We start from the raw sequence: 11160 nt of genomic DNA, 5'->3' as shown, positions 1-11160 counted from the left end.
GATAGATAGATAGATAGATAGATAGATAGATAGATAGATAGATAGATGGATGGATGGATGGATGGATGGATGGATGGATGGATGGATGGATGGATAGATAGATAGATAGATAGATAGATAGATAGATAGATAGATAGATATACAGATAGATGGATGGATGGACAGACAGACAGACAGAAAGACAGATAATGCTTAAAATGATGTTATAGACATGTGTGGTAGCTTACCCATTAAAACCAGCACTTGGTGACACTGAGGCAGGACAGTTGCCATGAATTTGAGGCTAGCCTGGGGTACATAATGAATACCAAGTCTGCTAGGGCTACATAATAAGACCTTGATTTTTAAAAATGAAGTTTTTAATTTTTAACTAAAAACTTTTTTTAAAAAACCTTTTTAAATGTTTGCAAGAACGTTCTTGAATGCATGTATACCTTGTGGACACCTGTATGCATTTCTGGTGAGTGTCCTCTGAGGTCAGCGTTAGTGGCTGTAAGAGGAGCATCCGTTTAGCTTCCGTATAAACCTGTAGCTGTAGGCTTGAAAGGATGGGTGTATGATGTCCTACGGCCTATATCCCACCAACCACAACCTTCTTTCCCCATGGAAGCCATCTGATGAGCCTCCGGGTGGCCTTGGGTGTGGTGATGCAGAGAGACCACCCAAGGCACGGGCCATGCTTACAGATACCCAGCAGGCTTCTTCATCCACAGCAGTCATCAAGACCAGACATCTCCAAGAGCCCACATGATCCCTAAGCAAAACAGCCTGGACCCTAAGATCCTGATGGACGGTGGGCAGCAGGAGATTTCTAGTCCTCTTGTCAGACACACACACACACACACACACACACACACACCTCATTTCTCCTTATGCTATACCATCAAGTCATTTAATGTTCCTAATACCTCCTGCTCTCTCTGGCAGAAGTGAGCATCATCACCCACACCCTGGCTAGACCACTGGGTGATTGCTACGGCCGCCATGTTTAGGGTGACAGATTGTGGTACAGGCCAATAGAAGATCAGCTCCAGCCTCCATCTCCCTGAGGCAGCCTCCTCCCCTAGGCTGTTCACAGGGGATCTGTCAAATCGCAAAGGAACGCCCTCTCCTACTAAGCTCACAAGCCCCAGCACTCAGAGCAATGCCTCCCAGTGCCTGGGATGAGAGGAGGTGACCATCTCACCTAGACAAGATACGGAGGGAAACAAGCCTGGGTCAGTTCCAAAACTGCCTCCCTTTTCAAGCAGGACTCAGGTGGAATGGAAGACCATGTTAAGCACAGAATCCCTGCTCTGACTGCCTGGAAGCACTGGCAACAAGCAATTAGTTCTTGCTTCCTGCAGGGTCACTGTGCTGCCTCTGAAAGCTGACATAAGCACATCTATAGAGTCTTTGTGAGAAGCAGCTCCCAGAGTGCGCCCTGCAGCCAAGGGAGTAAAGGCATCCAGCATGGTGGCAGACATGTGTTTTCAAGGGTTAGAGATCATAACCAATATTAAAAGATTTAAAAAAATAGAAAAATAAGGGTTGATATTTTCTAGCCAAAAAGAAAAGAAAAAGAAAGCTGGAAAAAAAAAATCTGAGAATTGCTGAGTCTGCATTTCCAGACAGTCACAATCATCGGACCTGTCTGTTTGTAGGCTTCTTCCAGAGGCTAGCTCAGAGAGGTTAGGAGACTTAAGGAGGATCACACAGCTAATCTATTTCAGAGCCCAATTCACTCAATATACTGGCTGTCTTACTCTGTTCTGTTGCTAGAACAGAAACATCTGCTGCTGGGTACTTTATAAAGAAAAAAAACAGTTTTCTAGGATATGGTTTGAGAGGCAGAACATCTCAGATCAGGCAGGACCTACCACATCCAGGCTTCAGTCAGTTTCCAAGGCTGCACCATCAGAGACTATGTTCAGGTGACAGGAGGCTCTGCAGACTCTTCCAAGTGGTGCCCACCGTTACTACTCTGCCCTCCATCTGGCCTGGGGCTATGCATTTTTTAGAGGGTTGCTCCCCAGCTCACTTCCCAGGAGAAGCACGCTTCTCCTGTGAGCCTGACCACTGCTGTCTTCAGGCCCAAGACGCCAACTTCCTCCTTCTGTTTTACCATAGCCTCACGCATCAGCTGATCTAAAATTGAGCTCTCAGCAGCCACCAAACGTTCAAAAGCCCATCTGGTCTGTGGTTATTCACAAGGGAAGTTGCAATGGTTTCCTTTGAAGCTGCCATAGTCCATGAGGCTAAAGCAGCAGCGGGCTGGAGAACTCCGACTGTATCACACCTTTGAGGACCACACGGCCTCACACCGGCCCTGTGGGCTGTTGCATACAACACTGGCAGTCTAACTAATGATTAGATGCTTACGGTTAGGGTTTCACAGCAGGGCAGCACCTTAGTGGGTTCCTAACACAAGGTGCATAACACACCATGCTCTGTGCAAACTGAAGATCTTCCTATGGGGAAAGAAGTGTCCCGACGTCCTGACCATGTGACTCTGACCAGATGTCCCACTCAGAAGCTCCAAAATGTCAATATTGGGGCACCCCAGGGAACTCCAAGATAAACCCTGATCTTGTGACCTATATCCTAGTTGGGGAGATACACAAAGGATCACGGCATGCCAGATAGATTGAATTCTAGAAAAAGACAAATCAAAGTAAGTGAAGAAAAAGAGAGGAACAGGGCTATCTGGGGAAGCTCAGGAAGGGAAGAGTCCATGGATATCTTAAGAGCAGAGCCCCCACCCCCAAGGAGATGAAAACAGGGGTTCTGGGAAAATGGAAGCAGGTAGGGCTTCAAGGGATGATCGAGAAGATGAGGTGGAGGGCAGCCAGGGTGCCATTAGCCACAGCTAAGACCCAGCATACAGCACCAGGCGAAATGTACGGCCTCATGTAGAGCCACATTACGGAGCTAGAGACAGCAATCCCTCTGTGGACCTAGTGGGAATCTTTCTGATACTGTAGCTTCACTGGGACTCTGGACCCTGAATTTTCCCTTTCCTGAGGAACTGAGGCCCAGGGACCATAGGACATGAGACATCACCTCAAGTCTACAAACCTCGGCTCAGCTCCACACCGACGCCATCTTAAGTCTCAGAAGTGAGTCTCTATCACTGGAGATCTGCTTAATCCACTAACTTTAGAAACACCTAATCCACTTCAGAAAACAAGGTAGCAAATGGATTTGAGAAAAAAAAAAAAAAGGTTGCTGGGTGAGAAAGAGCCCCTGAAACGCCACAGTTTCAAGTAATTGCTAAAGGAATGAGGCTTCATCAAAAATAATTCATCCCCTCTTTGTGACACTGGTTGTTCTTAGATCCAGAGCAGGGAAGAGAAAGGCTGGATGTGACATCCTAGTGGATGACGAAGTGGGTGACTGAGGTCTGACTGGCTCAGTGCTGTCACCCCAGATTCATTCATCAGGGTCCTGTGGCAGACAGGAATCAAGAACCTGGGTAAGGAGGTGAGGACGCAGAGCCCTGGTCCTTCATCCACACTGTGTGGATCTGGGAAGATGCTTGTGGGACCCTGCTGTGGGCCTGTCCTGTGAGGTGGTGTCTGCCCAGTGGGTATAAAGGATGCAGAAAGCATGGGTGGGGTTCATGGTGAAGTTTGATCCATAGAGAAGGAAATCATGATACATGCAGAGAGACAGGTGGAGTTGAAGGGAATCATGTTCAAGGGAAATAAACCAGACTTGGAATGACAAGGGGTGTGTGTGTGTGTGTGTGTCTGTGTGTGTGTGTGTCTGTGTGTGTGAAAGAGGAGTCTGAAAAGAAAGAAATGATCTTAAGGGCAATCTTTTTGAGAGGGACAGGGATTGAGTTTTTATTTATTTTGTTTTTTGTTTTGTTTTTTAAGACGGGGTTTCTCTGTGTAGTCTCAACTATCATAGAACTCACTCTGTGGACCCGGCTAGCCTCGAACTCAGAGATCTGCCTGCCTCTGTTTCTCAAGTATTGGGATTAAGGGCATGTGCCAAGACCACCACTCGGCAAAGGTAAAAGAGATGGGTCAGTGGTTACTGTTCTTCTAGAGACAAGGGTTCAATTCCAAGCATCTACATGGGGCAGATCATAACTGCCTTCAACTGCAGCTACAAGGGATCTGACGCCCTCTGTTGGCCTCTGTACTCAACTGCACTCATGTGTAAACACACACACACAGACTCTCGCACACGCACATGCATGCGCGCTAAAAACCAAACTACGGTCCTCTGCAAGAGCAGTATATGCTCTTAATCACTGAGCCTTCACTTCAGCATTCATAAAATAAAACAAATCTTCTAAAAAGAAATACAAAGGGGGATAATGGAATCTATACAGCACAAAGGTAGAAGAAGGGGGGCTGTTTGGAAGGAAGAAGAGAACCAACAAGAGGAGGGGACAAGGGACGGCAAAGGGGACAAATAAAGACAAAATAGAATGGCATGCATGTATGAAAATGTCATGGCGATATCCACAACTTTGTCTGCTAACTTAAAATTCTAAATAAAAACTAAAACGCAAACACGTAGCCATATGTTCAGTGAAGCCCAGACAATGTGGCCTGTCTGTCCCTCAGGGTTCTCCCTACTGTCTCCCCATCCCTCCGGGTTGCCCTTTAATCTTCCGCTCTGTGGGAGATTCGAGACTATTTGGAGGTCCAGAATGTCTCTACCTCCTCTCTCAGAATTGTCCCACACCTTTGCCAACACGCATCTCTATTATTTCCAAAAGCCTTACATTCTATACATATAAAGCATTATCTTGGTGATTCAATTCATTTCTAGTATTTGTTAGTTTTAAATTTTGCAGACATTTATCAGCCAAGGACCCACCTACATACTCGCATACATACATTCTGTTTGGGGGAAACTGTCTTACGATATGAGAGAAACACACCTTCAAAGGTAGACATTACAAGTAATGTAAAGGAAGTGGGGCGGCCATCCCAGCTCAGAGAAGCTAGGATTCAAAGAAACCAACCACAGGTGAAGAGACCATGACCTTGCAGGGTTAAAGGGCCTCCCAGAGCCTGGTCTAGGGACTGGAAAACACGGGATGTGCCACAAGGAACTATCCCACGCTGACCAATGAGGAGCTTGCATTCTCTTCAATAAAGAACTCCTCATTTCCCAGGTCTTGGGACCCTAAGAAGACAGTACAGTAGAGCCAGAAATGGTGTCAAAGTATGAAAATCGAGATAGCCAAGTCACATTTTCACACCCAAGAGTTCTAGACACTGGCACATCTTGTGTCCAGAAGAAGACACTGGGGTTAAGAATGCCCATTGCTCTTGCAGAGGATCTGAGTTTGGTTGCTACCATCCCTAAGAGTTCTGGAAACTGGTGCATCTTGCAAGAAGAGGGCACTATAGGGATGGCTCAGTAGTTAATAATGAACATTGCGGGGCTGGAGAGATTGCTCAGTGGTTAAGAGCACTAGCTGCTGTTCTGGAGGTCCTGAGTTCAATTCCCAGCAACCACATGATGATAGCTCACAACCGATCTGTAACAGGATCTGATGCCTTCTTCTGGTGTGTCTGAAGACAGCTAAAGTGTACTTATATACATAAAATGAATAAATAATTCTTTTTTAAAAAAATAAAAGAATGCTCACTGCTCTTGAAGAGGAACTGAGTTTGGTTGCTACCCCACTACCGGTAACCAACTTGTACCCAACCACTTGTAAGTCCACCCTCTTCTGGCCTCCATGGGTACCTGGACCCAACATGCATGCACACATACAGACACACAGTCACACAATTAAAATAAATCCTTAATAAAAGAAGGTGGCAAGCGATCCTTCTTGCCAACGCGACCACAAGGCAAATGGTTTCGAGGTCCTTGGAATCTAGAAACTGTCATGGCTCAACAGTTGCTGTGTTTTTTCTAGAATGTTTCTCAAGATGGAGGAACCCACCACAGTTGCCGTTGACTGAGGGTGAGCTGCATGCTGCTTTTGCTGCCAGACCACCTGCTGATCAACCATTCATCTTGAAGCTGTCAGAGAACACCAGGAAGACCCACCATGTTTGTTCTAGCCACTAGGCAGCTTGGGGTCCTCCCTTGCTCTCCATCCTGATTCCAACCTCTTTTGTCCTCACCCTGTTTGCTTCCTGTCTACCTCACACCAGCCACTCCAAGCCCCTGTAGAGAGGACATACCATGTGTTCTATGTGGGACTCTGTTCTCCATGAGGCTGTCACCCTGGGGCACCCAGTCGTGAGGTCACAATAGAACCCTAGCTGCTTTCTGGAATGGTACCACTAAGCTGGTGCAGAATCCTCACAGATAGTGAGCTATGGAGAACCCGGCCCCACTGGAAAGCCTGCCTTGGGACTCCTCTCTCCTTCACCCTCCCCCTCTCTTTTTCTCAGCCCCCTTAGCATGCTGCTCACACCTGAGAGTCTCAGACCAGAGCAGGCAATGTTCCAGTCTGAAGATTTCAATTCTGATACAGAGTCCTTTGTTCTGGCAATGCACAGAGAGGACTGGAGGGAGTGGAGGGAGGCTGCTCTGCCTGCTCGGGGGCTTGAGCTCAGCACGGACAGAGAGCTGGCTGAGACTCATGGTCTGATCCAGATACTCCTTGGATCCCTGAGCCACAGTGTCAAGCAGTGCCCAGCCTTAGCAATGTGTCACATTAATGTGTTCCTCCTGGATGCGTTATTTATCTTGAGAACACGTTTTTGGAGAACCTCGCTACGACAAGGTTCAAGCATTTTCTATCCCTTGGGCAAATGTTGGTTTATTCTGTGGCTGTAGCTGAGACAGTCTCTGGACCAAAATGCATCTAACAGCTTTATTTTCCAACAGTGTCATTTGGAATTGTGGGGTGGGGCAGGGGACAGATGTCAACCTCAGGCCATTCCTCAGGTCTGCCCACCATTTTTGAAACAGCTTCTGATTGGCCCAGAGCTTATCAAATAGGCTAAGTTGAGAGCCTTGGGGAATCGCCCTGGCTCTGTCTCCCAGCACTGGCTTCCCAGGAGCACGCCACAAGGTTAACATTTCATATGCATGCTGGGAATTGAACTTGGGTCTTCACGCCTGTGCTCCAAGCGCTTTCCCGGCTGAGCCATGATTACTTTAACCTAAGGTTTTTAAATTCTTTTTGTTTTTAGGTTTTTAAATTCTGTGTTTTATGAGGAAATGTGTGTCTCTAAGGATGCACGGACACACATGTGTGTGCAGCACACTTGTCTATGTGAATTCGGCACACGCATCCCCCTGGCCCTCCTATGAAAACCAGAGAACAGCCTTCGGTGTCAAGGCTCCTCTCCCACCTCGTCTGAGGCAGCGTCCTTCTTCTTTGTAGCCCTGTATGCCGAGTTAGACCTGTCCTCATGTCCTGTCTCACCTTAGGTACACGAGGAATATAAATATGGACCACTGTGTTTAGTTTTATGTGGTTTCTGGGGATTCGAACCCAGGTCCTCATACTCGTATGGCAAGTGCTTTGCCCACCGAGACATCTCTTAGGTCCAGGAGCCTTTTCCGGAAACCGACAAGGTGATAAGGGAGAAAGAATCTGTTGATCTGACTCCCTGGCACCCAAAGCCTGGAGAATACAGCAGAAGCATAAGAAGCTAAGTTGGGCCTGAGTCTCAGCAGATGCAGGAGCCCCTTGGCAGTGAGTCACAGTGCCCTAGGTCATGATTAAAGTATGGGACACACCTGGGTCTCCAGACAGACAATGACTAGAGTGGTAACATGAAGTGTCCAAAGCTCACAGCGATTTCCTACTAACCCGATCATATTGACGGTCCATTCCACTAAGCGTCTCCTAATGGTAATATAATGGATTTTTCTTGTCTTGCTGTGACTTGGCTACTCGAAAATTCCAACCCATATGGGAGGTCCTGCTGTGGTCCTGAGAAGCAGAGCTGAGAAGGGGTGATAGAGGGGAGAGCCCGACTCAGAATGGTTTGGGTTTCACATCAGAAGAAAGGACACCACACCCTCCGTGATGCCATTTATCAAGCACAGAAGCACGGCTTGTTTCTTCCTGTCAACTTTCTTGTTTACAGCTTTGTCATTGTTTATTTCTGATTAGGAGGTTTTTGCAGAGGTACAGTGTCTCACTATGTAACCTTGGCTGACCTGGAAATCCCGATGTAAACCAGGCTGACCTCAAATTCACAAAGAATAACCTGCCTCTGTCTCCTTAGGGAGGGGATTAAAGCCAGCATACTTGGCTTTTATCTTTTTCCTTTTTTTCTGCTCCAGAGGCAAGTTGCCGAAGGTGGCAAAACTACGTGTGGCCATAACTATAGCTGGGCTTGTTCATTCATACACACACACATACACACACGCACGCACGCACGCACGCACGCACTTGATAGCCATGTGAAAGATTCCTTTGGTGCTTACTTTATTAACCCACACTCTATAACCAAGACAATTGATCCCAGCCATGCTAGAGGAGCTGAAAGTATCAATAATCTCAGTATCCCCTGGTCCAGTCACCTCTGCTGGTAAGAAGGGAGCCCTGGAGGCCCATGCTGTGTCTATTCCAGCAGTTCTCAACCTGTGGGTTTCGACCACCTCTGGGATCACATATCAGATATCCTGCATATCAGATATTTGCACCGAGATTCAAAATTGCCATTATTAAGCAGCAACAAAATAATTCTATGGTTGGCGGGGGGCGGGGTGTGTTTACCACAACATGAGGAACTGTATTAAAAGGTTGAAGTGTTTGGAAGGTTGAGAGTCGCTGCTTGCTCCCCTGATACTGATAAGCGAAAGGGCATCCCATATGCAGAGGGAACATTTTCTTGTACCCGTTTGTTTTTTTGTTTGTTTGTTTGTTTGTTTTGTTTTTTTTTCAGAGAGCAACCTGGAGAACAGGCTGCAAAATCTCTGCAGTTTTCCGAGTCTTCACAGCTAAAGCCTTTGAAGGATCAGGTCTCCCGGCTCTCCCCTTAGGCAGTAGAGCTCGGAGCAGCCAGACTCTGTATAGAGACAGCGAGCTACATTCTTAAGCATGTGTGTGTGTGCCCCTGCAGCATCCTCCAAGCCCTGGATTCCTTTAGTGTTGCATAATGTAGTTGGTTTTCTAGCTAAACAACCGTGGTGAGGAGGAGGCTCGGCAGCATGGCTGTATGAATCGTTTAGGAAGAGGAATCTCGATTTATGTCCGCCTAAGGTTTTTGTCTCACACTAAGACTTCCCGGGGAAAACGCTTAGGCAGTTTAAGGCCTCAAGATACAATAAAGCCCACAGAAGCCTCCTGCCCAGGCAGCAAAGCTGGGGGATTACAGCTCCCACGCTGGAGGGAAGGGAGGTTCCTAATCTAGGCTACTGTGGTTTCCTGGAATGGGGTTAAGATGTGGCTCCATCATTTTTAGGTGTTAAATTGATGCCAGGAACTCACTTTAGTATGGGAGAGATTTGAGAAAGGCTGCCCCAGTGTGGCTTGTCCTGCCACCTGTGTGGGACAGAATGATTCAGAAAGCCCACATTCTCTGTATTTGTTTGTTTACCTGGGTTAAGTGGCAGCAAACGTTTTTAAAAGGTATCTTTCTTTTTGTTTTTATGTGAATTGGTGGTTTTCCTGCTTGTATGTCTGTGTGGGGGAGTTAGATTCCCCAGACATGTATCCCTGTGCGAGGGAGCTGGAGTTTCCGACAGTTGTGAGCTGCCATGTGGGTCCTGGGATTTGAACCTGGGTCCTCCAGAAGAACAGCCAGCGCTCTTAATCACAGACCCATCTCTCCAGCACCATCAGAAAACATTTGAGCCCACTAAAATCAGCCAAATGCCCCCCACGATGAATGCCAAGCTACCTTTGGCACAAATGACCCCTTCTTTACAAAAGTAAATATATTCATAAAAGAAGGGGTTTTTTTTTCCCTCTCAAGACAATGATAAAGATCACTCTCAGAAAATGGCTTGTCTAAACTATCGGGGAAGCGTCCACAATAACGGTGATGTTGACAGCTTATGGTTGGGACGGGAGTCCTCTGTCCACAGAGCCATCTTGATGGTACAGAGTGAGCAGGAGCGCATGCTCAATCGTGACTCTGAGGATTCAACTCGACCTGGTGATTCAGACAGCACAAGCAGTCAGTAAGACAGCAGCAAAAACATCAGTAGATGTATGCACGGACAAGCGTCCATGACAGACTTGTATCTGTGCTGAGCCTCAACAACGCTCAGCAGATCTGTGAGCGCCTAGACCAGAGGTTCTCAACTGGTGGGCCAAGATCCTTCTTGAGGAGGGGGGTCAAATGAACCTTTCACAGGGGTCGCCTAAAACCATCCAAAAATACGGATATTTACATTGTGATTCATAACAAGCAAAATTACAGTTATGAAGTAGCATGGTTGGGGGTCACCACAACATGAGGAACTGTATTAAAGGGTCCTAGCTGACATTCGGAAGGTTGGGAACCACTATTCTAGACCGGCAGAGCCATGCACACTGTCCAAAGTGCTACCCACAAGACAGTCCCCAAGGGCCCTTACATCAGTCCCGCTGTGACCTGCAGTTCCCGAGGGTTTCATTTATCTCACAGAGCTTTGCTGGAGACAAACTGGCACGATCCAGATTGACATTTTGCTAAATTCATAGCAAGTGCTCAGAGACACGCTAGAAGTTGTCAACACCCTGCCTGTGACAGGACGCTCTTCAGCAACGCTGCCAAGACCAGCAGAATAGGTAGGGAGAGGACAGGAGCTGGGTGTGGAATCTCATGTTCGTGAGTGAAACCCACAGCCCAGCTGCCGTGACCCTACAAGCATGGCTGCCCAGCAATACTCAGTCAAAAGGACATAAAAGCCAGCATCAAGGACTGGTAGATGGCTCACAGTTGGTGAAATGCTTGCTTTAAGGCATGGGGACCTGAATTCAATCCCTAGGACCCACGAGTAAAGGCCACCATGGTGGTGCAGGCTTATAATCCCAGTGCCAAGGAGGCAGGGAAAGGGATCCCTGGGGCTCTCTGACCAGTCAGCCTAGCCTGCTTAGTGAGTCCCAGAACGGTGAGAAACTTGATCTCAAAATATAAACTGAGTCTAAAGCAGATAGCACTTGAAAACAGACACCCGAGATTAGCCTCTATCTATATACCTGCACATACATGTATACATACACACGTGTGCATCTGTACTTGCATATTCATGTACACACACACACACACACACACACACACACACACACACACACACACA

Source organism: Grammomys surdaster, unplaced genomic scaffold, assembly GCF_004785775.1.
Source record: "Grammomys surdaster isolate TR1022 unplaced genomic scaffold, NIH_TR_1.0 166, whole genome shotgun sequence".
Taxonomy (NCBI): Eukaryota; Metazoa; Chordata; class Mammalia; order Rodentia; family Muridae; genus Grammomys; species Grammomys surdaster.
This window is presented reverse-complemented; position numbering follows the sequence as displayed.